At 36.8% G+C, this 14,375-nt stretch overlaps 1 protein-coding gene across 3 annotated transcripts in view; it reads left to right on the top strand.

Annotated features, from left to right (window-relative positions):
* LOC137642600 (uncharacterized) overlaps window positions 1–14,375 on the top strand; it is a 91,961-nt gene that overhangs the window by 15,092 nt on the left and 62,494 nt on the right. Inside the window, exons 3-5 of one of the 3 annotated variants that reach the window (XR_011044819.1) lie at window positions 4,338–4,500; window positions 4,921–5,122; window positions 5,487–7,005. The exons of 1 other annotated variant lie outside the window; for it this stretch is intronic. The gene's annotated coding sequence lies outside the window, so the exon portion shown is untranslated. Of the gene's footprint in view, window positions 1–4,337; window positions 4,501–4,920; window positions 5,123–5,486; window positions 7,006–8,648; window positions 8,715–14,375 lie in introns of those variants that run through there. One more of the 3 variants, XM_068375302.1, reaches the window with a different exon arrangement.

Here is a 14,375-nt window from a genome sequence, read left to right as displayed (position 1 = left end):
GGGAGAGCTGCCAGATTGGTCATGGGAAAGGACAGAACCCCCAGAGGTCGATAGCCCGTCGCTCACACTAAACCGCATCAGCGTAACAGACCCTGTACGAGGGGAGCTCCCCGTCAAGAATTTTTGGAAACTCGATGCTGTGGGTATAAGCAATGAACCCTTCAGCAATCTTGAGGCACAGGCCGTTGATCTCTTCAAGTGTACTACATGGTAAGCAAATGGGAGATACACAGTGCAACTACCCTTCAAGAGTGATAGCCGACCGGAGATTAATTTTGGTACGGCTTTTGCCCAGCGGATGTCCCTTAAAAAATCTAAGGACCCTCAGTTATGCATCAAATACCAAGCCATCATTGACTAGTACATAAAGGAGGACTTTATTCGTACTTGTCGAGCTATAACCTTATGATGACAGACAAATGTACTACCTACCACATCATCCTGTCCTCAAAAGTTCCACCGCCACACCGATGCGCATAGTATTCAATGGCTTGTCTAAATCAGGATCAAATTCAAGGTCTCTGAATGAATCCTTGTACGCAGGCTACAACTTGGCCTTGAAAATTCAGTCCATGCTCCTCCGGTTCAGGGAAAAGCCATTTGGTTTGATGGCAGACATCTCTAAGGCTTTCCTGGGGATAGAGATCGCCCAGGAACACTGTGATTACTGTCGGTTTCTTTTCTTTAAGGACCCCAGTATGATGGAAGTTGTCGCACACCGCTTCAAGATGGTCCTATTTGGTGCCACCTCGAGCCCGTATTTGCTTAACCAGACAATCCAGCACCATCTGGATACTCAAACGAATAGTCTTGTCTCATAGCTTAAAACAAGATTCTACGTTGACAACTCCAGCATTGCTACGACTCGCCCACGGACATCCTTAGCAAAAGACTGTCTGTAGAAAAAATCATGCTGGAAGCCAACATGCCCCTGGCCAAATGTACCACTAATGCCCCCATCTCGTGAGACTTCTGCAAAACGGGCCTCCAAGATTACCTTGGTCTGGACTGGAACACCTCTGATGACACATTAGCTGTCAAACTCCCCTCAGAACTGATGTCAGAAAACTACTTGCACATTAGCACCAAAAGGGAAGTTGTCTCTCTGTTCTTGTCCATCTACGACCGTATTGGCCTTATCTTGCCAGTCACTGTCCTCGGTAAACTCTTCATTCAGAAACTCTGGATGATGGATTAGAGTTGGGGTTTCAGCCTTAGGGAAGAATTGATCCGCGAGCTCAGTGCCATTCTTGAAAAGTACAAAGGTCCCAAGGACATTAAGGTGCATCAAAATGCACATCAGGGTCACCAGGCTGTATTATATGTGTGTGCAGATGCCTCCAAACAAGCCTTTGGAGTGGCTTCCTCCATTGTTACAGCTGAAGGTAAATGCCAGCTCCCCACAGTCAAGGCATGAGTTACTCCGAAATGTATGCTGGAATTATCTCCCAAAGAGTAACCATCAAAATAAATCTTTCATATATAATCTATAAAAAAAACTGTAGAACACTAAGAGGAAGAGAAATAGAATAGATTAGTGTGTTCCAGTGTACTCACAAACAAGAGAACTCTAACCTGAGACAGTGGAAGACCATGGTACAGAGGCTATGGCACTACACACGAATAAAGAACAACGGTTGATTTTGGAGTTTCCTTCTCCAAGAAGAGCGTCTTACCATAGCTAAAGAGTCTCTTCTACCCTTACCAAGAGTTGAGTTACTACTGAACAATTACAGTACAGTACAGTAGCTAACCCCTTGAGCAAAGCAGAATTGTTTGGTAATCTCAGTGTTGTCAGGTGTATGAGGACCGAGGAGAATGTGGAAAGAATGGGCCAGACTATTCGGTGTATGAGTAGGCAAAGAGTAAATGACATGTAACCAGAGAGAGTGATCCATTGTATTAATGTCTGGCCAGTTAAAGTATCCAAGAATTCTATAACGGTAGTATTTCAACGGCTGGCTGGTGCCCTGGTCAACCTACTACCTACAAAAAGTTTGCGACAATGAATGAATGAATGAATGATTTGTAGTTTTTTGGCATCCTGACATTGAAGTCATTGACGCGGATATCGTTTGATATAAATGAAGATTACAAGAAGATTCAATGAAATCCATAAAAATAAATATGTTATTAAAGTTAAATAGCATCCAGAACTGCTTCTGAAAAAAATCTAAAAATGCCGCTAGCATTGTAAGATACACCATGTCCAAGGATCTTGCCCATCCTCACCTCGAGCCTTAAACATATATCTAATTCTTTCTGTGCTATAAGCGGGGCATTCAGTCAACAAATACTTCACTCTCAAGGGTATCAAACAGTCATCACAATATGGTTGGTGTTGGCCAGCTAGAATAAAGTCAAGTGTCAACCGAATGTGACTAATGCGGAGACTACAAAGAGTAGTCTCTCTCTTTCGGGGCATCCCGTTATACCTCCAAGGGGATATAAGATTACTTATTTCTCTCATCTTATTTTCAGTTAAACTATCCCGATGCTGTTGCCAATTATCATAAATAAAATTCTTAATTTTCGTTAAAAATCATCTAAGTGGATGGGATACCTTCTAGGTAGCAACTCGGCTGCAGCATTCTTTGCCAGTGAATCTGCCTCCTCACTTCCAGACACACCTACGTGTGTTGAATCCCAACAAAATTGAACTGATATACTTCTCAGCTGACAAATAAAAAGCCATTCTAAAATCTTTAAAGCTAAACAATAACTGGAATTAAAAACCTCCTAAGCTTGAAAGACACTCTTTGCTTCACTAAAAATGGTAAAATTACCACCCTCCTCCAACACTATTTTCTCAGTAGTGGTTAGTATGCCATAAAGCTCGGCAGTAAATATGGAAGATATTAGAGGATGTTCACCTCTACAGTTAAAACAACTACTATATACTCCAAATCCAACGACAGCTTCAGATTTGGAGCCATCAGCATATATATATAAGTCTATTCCCTATGTTCTTCCACATGTTACATGAAAGGAGATCTGGCTTCTAATGCAGTCGTTCTTTTTTATACCAATGAAATATCTACAAAACATATATCTGGTAATTTCCATGGATGGGTTGATGATATCCTAAATGGAAGAACTCTATTTCTTGGTATATCTAGACTGTATATTAATTGTTTCACTCGAAAACCTTAAGGTTGAGGAGATTTTGGTTGTAACTCAAAATATCTACAATGCGTTACAAAGTTTGGAATCTGAAGGGCTAAAATATTAGGAAGTCTTTGCAACCTAAACCAATACCGAACAATAGATGACTTTCGGTAAAGATCTACGTCAACGTGGAGACTTGGGATAAGCTAAGTTCTAAAAGCTCCTGTTAACACTCTAATACCAGCATGATGTATTGAATCTAATATCTTTAATCGGCTTGGGTTAGATGAGGAGTATATTTCACACCTATAACTAAATTTTATAAAGAAAAAATACTGGATTAGTTTTTTCTATACACTAAGTAAGGGAGATCACACATGATTTTAGGAGAATTTTTTATAGTTATGTGGAACCTAATGCATTTCATAATTAACATTACTCATTATGAAGCTATAGACTAGCTGAAAATATTCACTTTACCTTTAGACCCTGATCTTATTACTGAAACCAGTTATCATCAAAGAAAAAGGAAAAGAAGAATTCAAAAGAAAAGCAATGATAAGAAACAAATGATACAGCAGCCTAGATAAATAATTGCCTTTCATTATCAAACCAAACATTCATTGGTCACTTTCGCTCTATTTCATAGATAAACAAGAAGTCACACGTTTTAGCAAATACAACTGGCGGTCGTTACTTTGTAATCATTTGAAAATGCGAAACTTCTTACACTACTTCATCTAGTTATTACATCTTGTAATTTATGGTATCCCAAAAAACCTTCTACCCTTAACAAAGCTATTCCAGTACTCTTGTCATCATCTCCTACACCTATTGACACAAAGGGCCTCGGTTAGATTTCGCTAGTCGTCTCTATCTTTAGCTTTTAATTCAATACTTCTCCATTCATCATTTCCTACTTAACTCTTCATAGTCCTCAGACATGTAGGCCTGGGTCTTCCAACTCTTCTAGTGCCTTGTGGAGCCCAGCTGAATGTTTGGTGAACTAATCTCTTTTGGGGAGTGCGAAGAGCATGCCCAAACCGTGTCCATTTACCCCTTATCATGATCTCATCCACATATGGCACTCGGGTAATCTCTCTTACAGTTTCATTTCTAACCCTTTAACAAACAAATATCCCAAGCGGGATCTTTAAAACAGTTACTTTGTGGTATTCGTGGTGAACAAGTTTTTGCTTGAATGAAACTAACTCCTTGGCAACTTATAGCTACACTCCTCTGCTCTTCGAATCAGCCAGTCACAAGCCACCTGCCCCTCTCATCAAGACTGTAGGGTGTTTGAAAGACACCTCAGTCATGCTCTGGTTGGAAAAGTGAGAAGACCTGTCACAGCCACCTCCACGGACTCGGCCCCTAACCTTTGTAATCATTGTAAGTATGCAGTGACTGTCAGATAGTAAAGTCTAGTGATATGCCTACCTTTTGATGTAGATTTGAAGTGCTACAGGGTTACTGAAGTGTTGTAGTGACTAATAAGAAAAGTATAGATCCCATGCGGGATACTTCAGTCGAGTTTAGACAGACCATGCTCATCCCACGTGGGACCTTTTGGACCATATCAGTTAAACCAGCCAATAGAATACGACACCTAACAAATTTTTTTAGTGCTTGTTTTAGGCATTTGTGAATATTTTTAACATTATTTCTAGAAATAGTAGTGATGATTTAGATATGTTAGGTTGATGTGCATATAAATTATTACCTTACAAGGGATTGAATGATAGGTTTTTGGTTAGGTAAAGTTTTTTTTTTCATTACATGAATTTAATATTGTTTTTTATATTTTTGCAGTTTTACAGCCTTATGTTTTATGGGCATCGCAATGCTGTGTTGGAGACTCAGGATCATACACCAAGGGTAGCCCCTGACAATGCTGAAGGAAGTGATGTTTACGTGAGCCCTTTGGTCGTTGATAGTGATGACGACAATCCTACCTACGTTCTTGACGAAGGCCTTACTCAGGAGGATGCCTTTGACCGTCCTACCTTTAGAGGTTAGTATGAGACATCCATAGAGAGAGAGAGAGAGAGAGAGAGAGAGAGAGAGAGAGAGAGAGAGAGAGAGAGAGAGAGAGAGAGAGAAAAAAAATTGTTTTAAAATTTGTTTTTGAAAGTCTCGTTGTTATAATGATTCTTTAAATTTTGTTTCTCTTTAAATGGTTTTTTAAAGAATGGGTATTTTTAAAACTTATTTGTTTACTTGCATACTCACTGACATACACATGCACACACATACACACACATGCACACACATGCACACGCATGCACACATACAAGCACATGTATGCACACACACAAACACAAATGATTCATTTACGGTTTCACTAATGTTAATTTATTCTTGTTTCTGCTTGCAAGGTCAATGTTGTCCCTCAAGAGATGCCTGTGGAAGAGGAAGCTGAAGTTGAGCCCAAGAGGGCTCGTGCTGATGGATGGAAAAAGGATGACATTGATATCCAGGCCCTGCTCAAGTTCATTCATCCACAGCCGGACTTATTGAGGGAACCTTTATGAATATTTCTCCCAGTTCTTCACAGCTGAATTGAGGGAATACATTGTGTTCCAATCCAACCTTTATTCAAGAAAGAAGGATGTAGGCAGCAACTTCCACATGATCTCATGGTTTTCCTTGGCCTCATCATGTATATGGGCCTGGTTCCTCTCCCTAGCAGAGTCAACTTCAGGAACCGCTTCAAGTCAATTCGATATTCCCTTCACTTTGACAATGACCTGGCAGCAGCCTCCCAAGATAGGTTCTTCAAGGTGAGAGTCCCCTTCACCTAGGTCACCAGAGAGTTCCTGAAAGTTCCTGAGACTCCTATCTACTCCATTGATGAAATGATGGTCGCCTATAAGGGCACAGGGGCTAGTAACCTTCACCAATATGTAGCCAAGAAGCTTGACAAATGGGGCTACAAGTTGTTCTGCCGCTCCAGCATGGATGAATTTGTACACAATATTTTTATGTACCAAGGGGAGACAACCTTTGTGAGCCACAATACTCTACTATCTGAAGACCAGAAAGCCATGTCTGTGATTTCAAAGTTTGTTGTCGCAAGCACCCCAGTCACTCAGCAGTGTATGCAGACAACTATTTTACCAGTATAGGGTTGGCCAAGTACCTGAGATTGCAGTGTGGATGCCGATATTGGGGCACTGCTAGGGAAAATAGAGTTGGTCATCCTCCCCTGAAGTCTGTGAAGGAGATGAACAAGAAATCGACACAAAGGGACACATTGGACTACATCTCTTCTGATGGTATCCTTGTTGCAAGATGGAAGGACAACAGCGTTGTGACAATCTTGTCCACTGATGATGGGTACAGTGGAGCGGTACAACAGGACACTTAAGAAGAAGGTTCTCATTCCTTGCCCATCTGTCAACCAGATGTACAACAACCGCATAGGTGGCATTGAAAAGAGTGACACGTTTGCACACCTCTACAAGACCCCCTTCAAAGCAAAGAGGTACTATATGAGGCTCTTTGCTTATCTACTTGATTTGATCCTCTGCAACGCTTGGATTTTGTATAAGAGGGATTGCTTGGCTTTGCATGCTACCCAAAGCCCCTCAAAGATTTCAATCTGGATATCTCTAATTGGCTCAGAAGCTTAAAAAAATCAACCTTTAAAATCACCAGGAATTCTCTTGGCACCAGAGATTTCTCTTTGACAAAGTGTAGAGACATGCCAGAATGCCACTACCCTTCACATGCCAAAGCATGTCACTATGAGGCAGACATACAATTACTATTCTGTTACAGGCCACATCCACAGATCCCGCTGGATGTGTGAGGATTGCAAGGCAGTCCTATGCCTCACTGAAAGTAGGAATTGCTTTGCTTGCTTTGCTTCCTTTCATAAGATTTGTAAGTAAGTGTGCGTATGTTTCTATTTTTACATTTATAAGTTTTATTATATTTTGTGTATTTTTTCACTATTTTCGTATTGTATTGTATAATGTATTTCCTATATTAATTAAATTGTAAAGGCATCTCTGTGTTTCTGTTATACATTGGAACTAAAAAAATATGATTCATCAATAAAAATCATATGATTTGTGGGCGAATTATCATTAGTATAAACTTGAAAAAGTTTACCGTTATGGACCAAAAAAGCCCATATGGGATGAGCATGGTCTGCCTAAACTCGCCCAAGGTACCCATATGGGATACTTCATTGCATGCAATTATTTCGCTAATTTTGAAATTTTTTAGAAAATACATAGGAGTAAAAAAGTCTTGTTTTCACCAATAGAATAACATCCTAAAATGATTTTTTAAAGTTTCCTTTAAAACATAGGGGGAACTTTAAAGGGCTAACCCTGTCCTGCCATTTAACTCCCAATATCCTTCTGAGGACTTTGTTCTCAAATCTACTAAATCTATTGGAGATTCCAGTACTCTACTTAATAATAACATTACTGCAAATCCTAAGATTTCTTCGTTTTTTTAGATACTCAATGTGGATCCACCTCTTCTTTTTATTTGGGTTATTCAGCCTTATAAGTGTATATGATCACATGTAAAATCAGGTAAATTTGAAATACGTTCCTTCTGTAGACTTTTGTTTCTTGAACATTGTATTCACTCAAATTTTTCAGTCACTTAAAAACCTTTACTACCACTCAACTCAGCTTAAATACCTCAATGTCATCAAACTTTTATTCTATAATCGTCTTTAGTACATCCAATTGACACTTTGTTGTTTTAGCCTAACCCCCTCCATAGTCTTTTGCCATATGTGTTGATAAATGTATGAGAGGTGTTGAAAAAAAGAGGATATTGATGACCTTTGTTTTGGCATTTGAGCAGGTTAGCTTTATGGAAAATTTATGGCTCTAGAAAAACATAATCAATTGATTTACTCACACTCTTTTTTGTACAAAACCACACTGCTTTGCCTCTATCAGTTCTTATGTCATTTGTCATAGTTTATCGGTCATAAACCTGTCTCATGCCATGTATGGCATAATCATTATGTTTACAGTTGATTGTAAAACCTTTATGTTCATACACAGGAACAATTATAGATTATACATGTATGTTCATTTATGTTTGCATTCAATTATGTGAGTATATATACATATATACATTTGCATATATTCTTACGAAGCTGGTCTTGTGTAGAGTAAATACAATAGTTTATTCATGATTTTATTTATACTTTATTTGTGCATTGAAGAGATGAATAGCCAGCCCGTGAGATGAGTTCCTCTTGTGTAGATTTAAGTTTATTTTGTAAAGTACGTAAGGCTTTTGTTATTTTTTCATTGTATTCTTCATTCAAGTCAGTATATGTAAATTTACGTTATTTTTAAGAATCAACATTTTCACATATTTTTCTTACGAAGTCTTACTTAATCTGTTTGAGAGTGTTATGTGACCATACAAGATATGAACTAGGGATTATGTAATGTTCTTTTATATCTTTAAGAAAATACGCAACTTTTTTGCCTGATATGGGCTTTGGAAAATTCTCGGAACACCTAGTGATAGATATTGTCATTTTTTTATTTCAGGGACAAAGTGTGGGCGGAGGCAGCTGACTGAAAGAGTTCGTCTCCCTGTTGCGAGGATAAGCGTCCGTGAGTGTTGCCTGAATACCCAGGATTCATCTCTTGACATTTTTATCTAGTTGGAAACTTTGGCGTTGCTGTTAGGCCAACTCCACATGCTTCCAGATCTCCTGGAAGCTTTTGGAAATAGCTAAGTTTCATATAAAGGCGACCCCAGGGTTGCATATATCAGATATAAAATCCCAGCCTTAAATTCTAGTCATCTCCCCACCTCTCTCTCATACTCAGCCTGTGTATTGTTTTAAAAGTGTTCAGTTCATATATCGAAGTTTTTGTGTGATGGGATTTTGTAAACATAGTGAGTACTTATAAATGTCACTGTAGTAAGGTGAAAGGTACTTGTATCATGATCTGGTTATCTAATTTCATTAAGTATCAAACTTATAAAATATTGTATTCAGATTTAATTTCAAGTGAAACAAGTGATTGTATAATTTTCATAAGTGATATTTCTTTTTTCATAGTCGAAGGTTAATCAAATATAATATTTCAAGTCACGTTATTATATAATTTTCATATTGTAACATTTTTGTCTTAATCTAAGTTTTGTTCAGATTTGATATTTTGAGTGATTTATTTATTTGATTTAAATCCTTTCAAAGTGTTGTAATTTATATAGATTATATTTATTTTTGTGAAGAGTGTATTGTTTCAATCATCAGTGTTTATTAACCCTGGATAGGTACGATGGGTCGTTTGCGACCCCGAGCGTAAAAAAAAAACAGGTTTTTTTCACGTGACTCACCCCCGTGACTGAATTTGTGGGTGATCGACCTGCAGGAGGTGTCTCCCCTACACGCTCTAGTAGTGTCCAGATGTGCATTGCTGTAGCTGTACTCCTTCCCCGATTTCTGAGACGCGTCGGGGTCGAGCGCGACCGAGTTTACCCTTCTAAGGTAGTTTGCATAATTATCAAAGTTATTACGTATTATGAAATTGTCGTAGAATGGTGCAACTTGTATAGGTTATCAGTTGTGGAAAGTCTTGGTGGATTGTTTGGCTACCATGTGCATGATTTTTTTTTTAGTTAAAATGTCGTTCATCACCACGAGGACCATTTTACCGCGAGTGCCCCTTTTTCATTTTTTTTCATTTTTTTGCCAAGTCATTTTTCCGTAAGATATTGCCAAATAGTGTCGTAAAACTTTTGCTTGTTTAGTGTTGGAAAGTGTGTCTAGATGATCTGGCTACCCATGCGTGACTTTGTTTTTGTCAGATACGACGTAGTTATTGGTATATTGGGTATTTAACTGCGGTTACCAATTTCTGTTTTTTTTCAATATATGTAAAAATTACTACGTAGTAAGGAATTGCCGTATATTATTCATTTTTTTTTCATGTTTATGTGTTAGAAAGTGTGCCTTGATGGTTGGGCTAACACGTGCATGTCTTTTTTTTTATCTGAGATGCCGTATATTAGAATGTCGGGCATTTTACCGCGAGTGCCCCTTTTTCATTTTTTTGCATTTTTTTGCCAAGTAATTTTTCCGTAAGATATTGCCAAATAGTGTCGTAAAACTTTTGCTTTTTTAGTGTTGGAAAGTGTGTCTAGATGATCTGGCTACCCATGTGTGATTTTGTTTTTGTCAGATACGACGTAGTTATTGGTATATTGGGTATTTAACTGCGGTTGCCAATTTTTGTTTTTTTTTCAATATTTGTAAAAATTTACTACGTAGTAAGGAATTGCCGTATATTATTGATTTTTTTTTCATGTTTATGTGTTAGAAAGTGTGCCTTGATGGTTGGGCTAACACGTGCATGTATTTTTTTTTATCTGAGATGCCGTATATTAGAATGTTGGGCGTTTTTCCGCGAGTGCCCCTTTTTATTTGTTTTGCATTTTTTTGCTTAGTCATGTTACCGTAAGGAATTGGCAAGTAGTGTCGCAAAACTTATATTTTTATAGTATTGGAAAGTGTTTCTAGATGATCTGGCTACCCATGCCTATTTTTTTTTTAGCCAGATATGGCGTATATATAAGTATGTGTTCGATTTTCCTGTGATTGCCATTTTTTCGTTTTTTCCCATTTCTTTCAAAATTACTACGTACTAAGGAACTATCACAGAGTAATGATTCATTTATATGTTTATTTGTCGGAAAATGTGCCTTGATGGTTTGCCTAGCACGTGGCTGAAATTTTTTTTTTCTGAAATGCCGTATATTAGAATGGCCATTTTTCCACGAGTGCCCCTTTTTATTTGTTTTGTAATTTTTTGCTTAGTCATGTTACCGTAAGGAATTGGCAAGTAGTGTCGCAAAACTTATAATTTTATAGTGTTGGAAAGTGTTTCTAGATGATCTGGCTACCCATGCCTATATTTTTTTTTTAGCCAGATATGGCGTATATATAGGTATGTGTTCGATTTTCCTGTGATTGCCATTTTTTCGTTTTTTCCCATTTCTTTCAAAATTACTACGTACTAAGGAACTATCACAGAGTAATGATTCATTTAGATGTTTATTTGTCGGAAAATGTGCCTTGATGGTTTGCCTATCACGTGCTGAATTTTTTTTTTCTGAAATGCCGTATATTAGAATGTTAGCCATTTTTCCGCGAGTGCCCCTTTTTATTTGTTTTGCATTTTTTTGCTTAGTCATGTTACCGTAAGGAATTGGCAAGTAGTGTCGCAAAACTTATATTTTTATAGTGTTGGAAAGTGTTTTTAGATGATCTGGCTACCCATGCCTATCTTTTTTTTAGCCAGATATGGCGTATATATAGGTATGTGTTCGATTTTCCGGTGATTGCCATTTTTTCGTTTTTTCCCAATTCTTTCAAAATTACTACGTACTAAGGAACTATCACAGAGTAATGATTCCTCTAGATGTTTATTTGTCGGAAAATTTTGTTTACTTCTTTTTTGATTGAATATCATCAAATTTTTTTAGCTAAAATATTATATTGTTTTACATTTTTTTTTGTTTTCGATTTTATTTCCCTTCCAAAAAAATTTTTTGGGTCAGAATTTTAATTTTATAGTCGTAAAATAATCGACAATTATCCAGCAACCCACCATACAATTTTTAAGCATATCCAATAATAATTAGATTAGTAAATAACACCTTGAAATTGACATACCCTTCCTACATTTCAAGTGGCAGATTAGGGAGTCTGAGTCAGTGTGGTTGGCGGCCATTTTATGGACATATCCGAAGCGTAAGCTGCCCTATCTATATATATTCTTGTTCCCTATAGAATTTGTGATATTTTGGTATATTTTTACCTGCATAAATATCATATTATATATTAAATATATGTATTTTTTTACGAAATTTCTAAGTACTCAAAAAATTACCTCTAGATATGGCCCCTGATATAAATGTAATTTACAAAATAATGAAGATATTTTTACATATTTCTATTTTAGGATAACATATGTTTATTCCCTAAAAAAAATTAGCCACTTCCTATTTCATTTGGGTACCCAAAAAAAATCATGAAATTTGGACAAATTTTTTTGGCCAAAAAAAGTTACCCTTTTTTTCTCATTTCAGATCTTCACCTCCATGGGTCTGACTTCATCCAAAATACATCAAGATGTGTCCTAAACATTCAAGAATCAATTCCTAAAAGGATTTGTGTATATATGTATAAACTTTTTTTTTATGAATTTTTATGTCAGGTCTTTTTTTTTTTTACTTAATTTTTTAAAATATTTATAATAAATAGTTTTTCTGCAGATGAGTAGTATTTATCTTTACAGTTGTTTTAAGCATTCATTGAAGTTTTTTTTGGCAAAAGAAAAAAGGAGGTTACTGCAAAAACTGATTTTTCAAGAATTTTTTTTGGCGTCGGGGTCGTTCGCGTCCGAGTATACCCTTAAAGGGGTGTCCGAGGAGCGTACCTATCCAGGGTTAAAATCTCGCTTATATCCTGTAAAGAATTGTAGTAAGTAATGGTTTTAAGTAATTCTTATGTATATACACCCAGTGTTGTTTTGAGTGTACTTAAAGGACCTTTGGATATTCAGTGTTTTATACATAGCAGTCAGGGAGTTATATAACTGTGTCAGAGTTCTAGTAATGATATTTTCAAGTGTAACAGATTTAATGTAAAAGCAAACAGGTGAGTTTGGAATTCAAGAGGTTGTTTAGCTTGCCAGCTGTAAAATATATAATTTATATGGTTGGTTTCCAAACATGGGAATATCTTATAATAAATTGTTGTTGCCCATACCTGGGAGCCATAATCATATAATAATATGTATGCACATATACACACAAATACAAACACATACACACACACACACACACACACACACATATATATATATATATATATATATATATATATATATATATATATATATATATATATATATATATATATATATATATATATATAATCTTATGAAGCTGGTCCAGTGTAGAGTAAATACAGAAATTTATGCATGTATTTTTAATTTTTTGTTTTCATATGTGCATTGAAGAGATGAGCCAGCTCTTAAAAATAGTTCCTCTCGTGTAGACGTAAGTTTTGTATGTAAATTACGTAAGACTTTCGTCGCTTATTTCCTTGTATAATTCATTCAAGTCAGTATATGTAAATTTACGTTATTTTTAAGAATTAACTTCTTATTTCACATATTTTTGTTATGAAGTCTTACATAAACTGTTTGAGAGTGTTATGTAACCATACAAGATAGGAGCAAGGGCTAATATAATGTTATTTTATATTTTTATGAGGTATTGCTTCATTGTTACGATCTTAAAATCGTTACAGGTTCTTTTAATAAGTAAAATAGATGTCAACAACAACCAATAAATATGGGAAATAAATATAAAACTTATATAAAGAAAACCAATGTTACTAATTCGTTTACTTTAACTGACAAATCAAATCAATCAACCACCAACAGAAAAGGGGAGCAGTCAGTAAGGTAGAATTACTTAAGGAATAGTTATCTGCAGCTGCTGAGACGATACTGGTACCTCCGGAGACTTCAGGCTTGAGAACGTTGCAGAAGGGCGGTTGAAGTTGAAATGAAACTGGCACGATGACCGTAATCGAAGACGGCACAAAAAAGGTGGCATCAAGAACGGACATCAGAGGTCTTCTTCCAGGAATTCGATGATAGTGTTGAACTAAGGCAGGCTGTAGGCAGTGTTGGGTACTTCTCATCACAAACAGGGAGGGCTGGCTGCTTCAATTTGTCTCTTCTTCTTGGCCATAACAGGATTTAGGAGGTAGGCTTTTGTTGTCTGAAGGGAAGGTTAGAATCTGGCTCTATCAGAATTCTGGTCTTCTCTGTTTCTTATCTCGTTAGGACTTGAATCTTAACTGCTTCGGACATAGTTCCTCTCTTGTCTTATGTCCTTCCCTATCTCTCTTGGACAATCTCTTCTTGAAGTTTATATACCCATGTATGGGCGGACCTAATTACAGTGGGCAGTGGTTATCTCCATAGAAGGCGTTCTTTTTAACAATTCTGCATCCCTATTGGCTTCCTCAAAAACGCCCACTTCAATCACGCCATGGAAGCTTCTAGAAGAAATTTCTGATACAATGTGGACCATGTGTTAAGTTGTAATAAAAGGGCAGCACGTATCATTCCATGATGACATATATCCTAAAGGATTTCCCTCAGGCTCGGTTTCTCAAAATATGCTGACTCCACTAATTAAGACGATGACATCTTGGTCAAACCAGGACAGTTCCTTTATCA

Source organism: Palaemon carinicauda, chromosome 6, assembly GCF_036898095.1.
Source record: "Palaemon carinicauda isolate YSFRI2023 chromosome 6, ASM3689809v2, whole genome shotgun sequence".
Classification (NCBI taxonomy): domain Eukaryota; kingdom Metazoa; phylum Arthropoda; class Malacostraca; order Decapoda; family Palaemonidae; genus Palaemon; species Palaemon carinicauda.
Note: the sequence above shows the minus strand (reverse complement) of the source record. Positions and strands in the feature narration are given on the sequence as shown.